The sequence below is a fragment of the Phragmites australis genome, chromosome 9 (assembly GCF_958298935.1).
Source record: "Phragmites australis chromosome 9, lpPhrAust1.1, whole genome shotgun sequence".
In the NCBI taxonomy this organism is placed as follows: domain Eukaryota; kingdom Viridiplantae; phylum Streptophyta; class Magnoliopsida; order Poales; family Poaceae; genus Phragmites; species Phragmites australis.
In genome coordinates, this window is record NC_084929.1 from 11,899,838 (window position 1) to 11,909,099 (window position 9,262).

The 9,262-nt window shown below is 41.5% G+C and overlaps 1 long non-coding RNA gene across 2 annotated transcripts; it reads left to right on the forward strand.

Moving 5' to 3' along the window:
* The first annotated feature begins 2,504 nt into the window (after positions 1–2,504).
* On the forward strand, positions 2,505–5,120 carry LOC133929757 (uncharacterized). Of its 2 annotated transcripts, XR_009911647.1 has the most exons (4): positions 2,505–2,760; positions 3,781–3,855; positions 4,606–4,628; positions 4,734–5,120. It is a non-coding gene; the product is annotated as an uncharacterized LOC133929757 (long non-coding RNA). The 2 variants fall into 2 exon arrangements; XR_009911646.1 differs by having other exon boundaries at positions 4,606–5,120.
* The last annotated feature ends 4,142 nt before the right edge of the window (positions 5,121–9,262 follow it).

Consider the following 9,262-nt stretch of genomic DNA (forward strand, 5'->3'; position numbering starts at 1 on the left):
ATGCGGACACGGTCGAAGCCCGAGCTCGGGTCGAAGACAATGACCGACAGGCGGGCCCCACATGTCAGCAGCACTGAGAGGTAGCAGGCACGGGGAGAGAGGGCGAGCGGCAAGCGTTGCACCACTGGGCCGGGCGCGGCTACGGCCCACACGGACGGGGAGGTGAGAGAAAGAAGGGAGGGGCAGAGCGGGCCCAACCCAGGAGAGAGAGATGGGCCGAACAAGATAAAGAAAAGAAAGGAGAAGGTTAGGGCCCAAGGAGAGAAAATTGGTTTTTCTTTTGCAAATCCTTTTTTCAAATTCTTTCAAAAATTAAACAACGTGCCACAGGGTTTTCAAAAATTATTTTTCGCACAGTAAAACCCTAATGCATCTACTCCTGCATGAATGCAACAAAACAATATAACCTAAATTGATTATAATTTAGAAAGTGAAATTTTTCCCTAAGGTTTTGAGACAAAGAAGACCACCCTAAAACTAAGGAAAAGACAAATTATTACTATTTCCAAAAAGTGAAAATTCAGGTGTTATAGCCACCGTAACCGGGATAAAATTTGATTGAACTGGAGAAGTACCAAAGAAATTATTCACACTGAATAGCCCGGTGCAGAGGAGTTTGCACTTACTAGTGCATTTTTTCCAAAGGCTGTTGAACTCATCGGATGGTCGAATGATAAAAGCTTTGGCAACGCCAGAGTATTCTGTCAGTTGAGTTCAATGAAGTTGCACCCACTAGAAGGTTCGGTGATGCCTCGGTGAACACACCAGAGTATTTCTGATGGAGGGTGAGGATCACTGCACCGGATGGTCTGATGTTAGAAGAGTAAGAACACCAGAGCATTTAACAGAACATTGGATTTTTTAGAGAAGATGAAGTTCAAGTCACCGGATGGTCCAGTGTTGAGGAGTTCAACACATCAGACTAATTGCATAGAGAAGAAGTGGCTCGGCTTGGCGCAAGACAACATACCGGATAGTCCGGCGATGGAAGTGAAGGATACATCGGACAATCCAGTGTTCGAAATATATTTGAGTGGGGTTCCAACGACTAGTTGTTAATGTTGTACTCACTGAATGGTCTGGTGCTTGTCCTACTGTTGTCACCGGATCATCCGGTGTTCACAGTAAAGGTTGAGTCATTGGAGCAATGGCTAGTTCGCTAGGTTGAGGCTATAAATACCCCTCCACTCATTCATTTCAAGCTACTATAGTCCAGAGGAAGCTCATACACACTTAAGAAGGCATCTAAGCCACTAAAGTGTTTAAAGTGATCATCTAAGGCGATTAAGCACAAGATTAGAGAGTGATTAATGCTTATAGGCCGATCAAGGAGTGATCCAACTATGTACCGAGAGGTACGCCGGCGCCTTAGAGTCTTGGTGACTCACTAGTAATTTGTTGACCCTTCGACTTGGTGTGGAGCGGCGGTAAGAAGATTGTGCGTTGACGTGGAGACCGTTGTCTTTGTGACTAAAGCTCCAAAGTGAACACAACGTACAAGTGCCCAGAAGAGAGATTAGTGGTGACACCTCACCTTGGTGGCTTGGTGGCTCATCGTGCTTAAGGCCTTGTCTTGGTGAGTTGGTAGCTCAAGAGCCGTGACCGAAAGAGACTTGGCAACCGGGAGCTTATCCTTTGTGGAGCTCCAACATGGACTAGGGGTGGCTTGTGTGCCACAAATACCATAGGATAAAAATATCTTGTACCGAGTTTATCTCTCTACCTTATTTACGTTTCCGCATTTACATACTTGCAATTTACCTTGCTATAGTAGGTTGTAATCCTCTTGAGCGGTAGAGTATACGTACTAGATAAACCTAGAGCATATTTATATAGAAATTGAGATACGTTTATCTTGTGAAATTTTTGGAGCCATTAGTTTCTAAGTGTCCTAATTCAACCCCCTTATTAGGACGTCACTGATCCCTACAAAGCTGATGTCAGAGAATCCGATGGAGACGCGCACTTGAGACATATCAATCTTTAACAACAGATGAAGTCCCCTACCTGGCTCTCTAACGGTTGAAGATTAGTTCCCGATAATATATCTGTAATTGAAAAAGGTACCTTCGAGATCAGAGATTGAGCAGGAAACAAGATACATGATGTATACAGGTTCGAGCCTCCGGTACGAAGTAATATCCTACGTCTTGTATGGATGATGTTATATATATGGGTTGTATCGGATACAAGCAATGTGGCTAGACCTATTATAATAGAGCAGATTAGATCTAGATTGATCTAACATTGAAGTCGTCAAATATCTCCGATTGTTAGAATCTTGATGCTGCTTGTGTCGAGTTACGTATATATTCCTCCTCTTTCTAGGGATCCTGGCACTGTCCTGGATCCACATGTAGTCGATAGAGAGTCATGTGTCTTGTCGGCCAAGGTAAGACAGCTGAATCTAGTCTGGATACTAGTCATACTCAAGTCGGATAACCCGATTGTGACCTTTCTATTATATATCTTCGTGGTCTCTGAGTATACCAGGTCATACAGATTTGAATCTACAATATCCAGATATGCGCTCGCTTGCCGGAGTCTTCCGCTGCCACCGTGTCTGGTCTCGACCAACAGAGACGATGAGAAGCTGCCAAGGGATTCTACGAATCCGTGGGCTCACGATGAAGCCACCAGTAGCGATTTCTCCAGCCGTCCGTTGCTGGAGAAGCTAACCCGACGAGCTTCGAGAGTATCTATGGCCGCTCATCATTGCTGCGCTACCAGAGGTCGTCTTGGCGTCCGAAATTCTCATAGGTGAGTCTGCCATGACTTCCTCTCTCTGGTCCGCCGCTTGTCGTCGTAAACCAAGCCCTATAGCCGATTCTGGATAAAGGTCCAGCAATGCTCCGCCGTGATTAAGACTGCGCTGCCGCCGTCGGACAAGTCGTCTGGCCACGCCGTGGAGGAAATTGCCTGACCGTTCGACTGACCATTGGCGGTCCAGATTTAATGAGACAGAGATCCGGCCACCTCATCAGATCCACATCAGCCGGCCTAGCAACGTGGTAACCCGATCAGCAAGGCACGTTGGCGCCACCTAGACATTTTGCTGACGTGTTGGTCCAGTTTATAGCCCAGTCATCTTCTTTTACCTTTTCGGTTTAAATCGTCTGATGACTTCATAATAAATGTGGCTGATGCAATAAACATGATTTCCAGTAATAAAATATTTCTGATCATTCTAATAATTAGTTTATTAAATAAATATTCTTAGTAAATAAATTTGCTAAAATCTTTTCAGTATTAATTAATACTGATAAATTCTATAAATAGTTAATACAAAGTTAATAATTTAAATAATGTTTTTCTTAATTAAATAGATGGTTGATAATTATGTTAACGCTTTCTTTAGTTTAATAAAGACAACAAATATGTTTCCAACATAAAAATAATAATTCTGGGATTAGGATAAATCTTGAAACAGTTTTAATAAATAATGTTATTTAGTTCTATTAATATTTTTTATTGTTCAATAATTCAAATAAATGATATTAAATTTCAAAAAAATTTAAAAATCCTAAAAAATCATAGATGACTCTGAAAAAAATTCTAGAAAATTTATAACTACATAATTTCATCTGTAGTTAATATTTTTGCCTTGTTTTTAATCTTTCGAAAACTGTAACTTGTCAATCGTAGCTCTGTTGAACCCGTTCTTTCGTCAGATTGTCCGCAAAAGAGTTATCTCGTGGGTGACTATTTTTGTTGTGTAATGTTTGGTTTTTTTGGATCTTGGTATTTATATGTTGCTTTTTCGCTTATGTTCGGGAGTAGATGTCAAGGTTCCGGAGGAGCCGGAAGGACTTCAAGATTAAGACTTCGCTGAAGGTCCAACTTAATCGAATGAAAGTAAGTTGTGTTTTTCAACATATTTATCCAAGTTTTAAAATGCTTTATTTTACAAACATGCATGTTAATAATTTTGCCAAGAATCCCAAGAGTTATATTTTACCCTAATTTTCACTTATCATCATTGTTGTCATAGTTATGGTTCTGAATTATAGAATGGTAGATGATTCTTAGCCTTACTTTATGATAGTTATTGTGATCATTGCTCTATGAAACTTGATAGTGGTCCTATAACAATGATACAAAGTGATGGTATAATTTTTGTAGCAACATAGTATAGGATTTTTAGCATGTGGTGTGATGAGAACGGTATAGGTTGTATAGTCGAGATGTGATAGTCTTGATCAAATTTAAGGACCAGTTCGTTAGGTGATCACCGTGATCTTTACCTATTTACAGTGCAACAACAAGCTTGGTACGGGACAAGGCTGGCTAATTAATTTGCATACTCTTAGCATTGTGTAGATCATCCGATTGTGTGAAATGGAAGAGTGTACTTTCACGGTGTTCCATTGGCGTAAGAGGGGCTTCCGTTGTTCGGGTGTATTCATGCTACGGTAAAACCTTAGTGGGGATGGACGTGATAAGGGTGGTATTGTAAATGCTTTGTAGTTGTTTTCTAGCTGCATACCTTATAAGTATGTAAGCGTTATCGAATATCTAACTATAGGTATATATATATAAGGAGTACACCCTATATTAACATGTACTAACATGCTGAGGGGCTCTCGTTGGCCTAAATTCTAGCAGAGGCTTCTGGATGCCCCAGAAAGGTGAGGACATCCTATTTGTGCTCAGGGTCACAGATGAGTTCGAGATCGTTTGGATTTAAATGGCGGCGGCCCCCGCTTATCTCCAATTTTGATGCCACTATACAGACAAGCGTAGACGGGATGGACTCCAATTCGGTTGCAGATTCGATCAAGGAGACCTAAGCCACCCCGATTGTAATTTCTGGAGAAGAATCCCCCATCCACCAGGTCAGATCGACGCGGCTGCTGCCGATTTAGTGTCGGATGGGGAACAGCGGCTGGCCGCGGGAGGAAGAAGAAGCTGCGCTGCGGTCCCACCTGTCAGCGGTACAGAGAGAGGGAAAGATGAGGCGCGACGATGGGCTATGGGCCTGCTTTGGCCCAGCACAGAGAGTGGACGGCACTGATTGACTTGGGCGGGAGCGCAGTCTCGGTCCAAGGAAAAGAAAAGCCTGCAGAGCTTCAGCCGGAGGAGGGTTGGAAAGAGAAGAAGAGCCCAAGGGAGAGAGAGAGAGGGCGGAATGAAACGGAAAAGGGCTGCGGATTGTTTTTTTCCTTGTTTTCTATTTCTTTTGTTCATTCCTGCAGTCCTCATGTATTTGTACATACTTGTATACACACGTATATAAGCGTGTTAGAAAGTAAACTGAACAATAAAGCATGATGTATATTTGTGTACATACACACACACATATATATGTGTATGTGTGTGTGTGTTAAATAAGTTTTCAACACACGAAAAAATAGTAAATTTACTCTATAATTGAAAAAGCCAAAAAAACCATCCCGTAACGGGAAAAAGCAGTAGTATTACTCGTACTAGAAAAAAATAGGAAAGTGGACCATCCTGTAAGCCTTTAAATAGCGGTTGTTTCCTTCTCTCCTCTTTAATCCTCCATAAACTGTTGTAGTTCTCCAGATATGATTTTGTAGTCAATGCCAATGAGGGCGATTTGAGAGAGTTGTGAATCCCTCCGTCTTGCTGAGCTCACTCCCCGGTGTTCACCGATGAGCCAAGATGTCGTCCATCGGTGGAATTTCTCTCCCCATCTCCATCGTCGACCCAATAGTCGTAAATGGCAGCAGCGCCACGGCAGGTGCATGTGCTGCTGGGCCGTCTTCCCGCTCATAGACCTCAGTGGGCACTACCACGGTGTCACCACTCATGATTCTTGTAGTGTTTGCTGAGCCAAGCGGCGGCACGGTGGTCGTCATGCCCTCACTATCTCCTTCAATCCAAGTGTTGGGTTTTTTTTTTTACAATTTTGATCTTGTGCTAATATGATGTGTTGAGGGAAAATTTCTGAAATCTTCTCTAGTATAGAAAGAGATCAGTCGAATCATATATTGTGATCATTTTTTCACATTGGTTTAGTTCAATTTTGAGTGGACAGATAATTCAGTTTATGTTCTCCTATACTTTTTATCTTCATGTTCTTTACTCAAGTGAAAGCCGTAATCGTCAGAACAAAAAAAACTATAAGTAAAAGATGCAAATTGCAAATAGGAAACAATAATTGTTAGAACCAAAAAAGCATCAAGGAAACACTAAAGTATTTCTGTTGTACACAGAACTGCTTTTCCTCAACAGGAAAAAATAATCATCAAAACCTGAAAACGATGAAAATAATCATCAAAACATGAAACAAGTGATTTCACACATCACATATATGGTTATTTGATCATTTTATATATTTTTCATTTCCTTGATTACCCAGATATTATCTCCCTAATACTTGATTAATTTATTTATTTAGAGAGAAAATCTCGTAGGTTGTTATCCCTTTACTTTATTGGCTAATATTGTTTCCTAATTATGTGATCAGTTTCGGTATTTTGAGAGGAAATCTCATAGATTATTATTCCTCTGTACTCCATACATGGCACTGTTGTCAACAACTGCTTTTCAGTTTCTTAATAGGTTTTTTCCTATTTTATGACATATGTTTTCCGGTATTCCTGTTTTATAATGCGTGTTTCAGTTTATAACGTGTGCTTTCGGCTTTCAAGTTTCTTAAAAGGTGTTTTCCTATTTATAATATGTGTTTTTTGTTTCATAACGAGTGTTTTCTAGGTTTCTAGTTTCTTAGTAGGTGTTTTCCTGTTTCTTAATATATTATTTCGTGTTTTCTACCTGCGTGCTTGTTTGGTTCCATTCTTTGCAAAATACATTTTTCGGTCATTGAGTAATTGTTTTCCGGTCATGCCAACATATGTTTTTTGGTCAAACCGATATATGTTTCCCGGTCACACCAAGACATGTTTTCGGTTCAAGCCAATATATATTTTTCGGTCACGGAATAGGTATTTTCCGGTTTCTTAATAGGCGTTTTTCTATTTTATAACAGCTGTTTTTCGGCTTTTCTATTTTATAATGTTTGTTTTTCTATTTTATAATAAGGATTTTCCGGTTATGAGATGAAATTTTTGTACGTTTCCCACCAGACTTGTTTGGTCACTTTGATACAAGTTTCATGTTTTGTAACATGTGTTTCCTGTTATTTAATGTGTGTTTTCCTGTTTTATACTGTGTGTTTTTCTGCTTTTCCCACTTATGGGCCAGTTTAGCTACTCCGACGGGTTGGATTGGTCTGGGCGCTGTCACGTGGAATATTATTTAAGGAGTAGCATGTTAAATAGCATGTGTGTATATATATAATTTTTTACAAGAACAAAACCCCTTTTGAAAATACATCTGTATATTTATGAGTATATACCTTTTTTGAGGTTTTATTTATTGTAGTAGTTTTTTTCCTTTGCATAAAATAAAAAATTTAAATACTCAAATTTTGGGTTGTTACATGGCCACAATGCCCCTATGTTGTGGCCACACCACTAAGGCAATCTTCAGGACGTCATTGTTTTAGACCTTCTTACGATCCCCGAACAGCACAGCATATGGAGGCACGAAGTAGTCCGACCTTTTGGTCCCCTCCGATGGCTTCTCACCCAGCTTACTACCCCACAACCTGGACAGGGGTGCCCCCTCATGCCATTCCCAGACACCCGAATAGCCATCTCCATCACCCAGAATGACAATCAAAGCTCCCTCGAAGAGGGCGAGATCAGCCCAAAGCATGGAAGAGGTCAGTAATATGATATTGGTTAAGTCCAAAGGATCAAGCTATAACTTTGAGTTCAAAAGGCAACAAAGGGAGTATGTGCGAAGGGTCAATCATGTGGGAACCAGTTCCCCAATCATCAAGTCTCGATGTTTTCACTAGTTGATCACTTTTTCTCAAGAAGACATGTGATTCCTTGATTACCCACACACAGATGTCTTTGTCATTTCGGCGAACATGTCTAGGTCCATGGTACAACGAGTGTTGGTAGATCGGGGGAGCTCAGCATTTCTTTTATTTGCAGAAGCCTTTGATCAAAGAGGAATTTCTAGGAGCTGCTTGCAACCCACAGGGACCCCGCTATAAGGCCTCAGAGGGAGGCCTATTGAAGCTCTCAGATAGATTTCACTCCCAGTAACCTTCAGTGAGGGAGGGAGAGCACGGATAGTAAGAATTTGATTTGGTGTGGTTGATGTTCCTTACCAATACAATGCCATCTTCGGGAGAAAGACACTATCTAGCTTCGGCATAGTCATCCATCATGGCTACCTATGCATGAAGATGCCAGGCCTGAAGGGGGTTATTTCTATATGGGGGGTCAAGTAATGGCCCGATGAGTGGAGCATGATCATTCTCATGGTTAGAAAAGAGTACACCTGTTGTCTTAGATAAGGAACAACAAGAGACCCCATCTTCAAATGCCAAGCTGGAGGGTAGAATCAAGCAAATCCCATTGCATCCCGAGAACAAAGACATATGTTTGCACATAGGCGCCAGGTTGCTACTCGAGCAGGAGATGAAGCTATTGTCTACCCTCCGGGCTAATGAAGATATCTTCACCTGGTCACTGCAGGACTTGCCAGGAGTTCCTCAGGAGCTGATAGAACATCATCTGAATGTGACTCTAGGAGTGAAGCCCAGGAAGCAGAAGCTCCAAAAGATGTCCACTGAACATCAAGAGGCTACACAGGTCGAAGTTAAAAGGCTCTTACTAGTGTAGTGATACACGAAGTCATGCACCGCAAGTGGTTGGCTAACCCGGTGCTAATGGAAAATGGCGCATGTGTGTGGATTTCACTGATCTAAACAAAGCATGCCCAAAGGATGATTTTCCTTTAGCTTGGATAGACTAGCTAGCTGATGCAACTGCATGGTCATAGTTGATGAGTTTCCTCAATGCATATTCTGGGTAGCACCAAGTCTGGATGGCTAAAGAGGACGAAACAAAAGCAGGCTTCATTACACCCTCTGAGACTTATTGTTATGTCCAGATCCATTCGGCCTTTGCAATGCTAGGGCCACATTCGCATGGATGATAATCAAGGTCCTTCGCACGTAGCTAGACTGCAACGTAGCAGCATATGTCAATGACATCGTAGTTCAAAGCCAGTGCGGAAGGCATCATGGCGCTGACTTGGAAGAATCCTTCACCAACCTTTAGAGGGAAAGCTTATGATTGAACCCGAAGAAATGTGTCTTTGGTGTCCGTTCAGGCCAACTACTGGGATGTCTGGTATCTTGAAGAGGTATCAAAGTTAACCCAAAGAAAATAAGAGCCATCATGGACATGACACCACTCAAGTCAATCAAGGA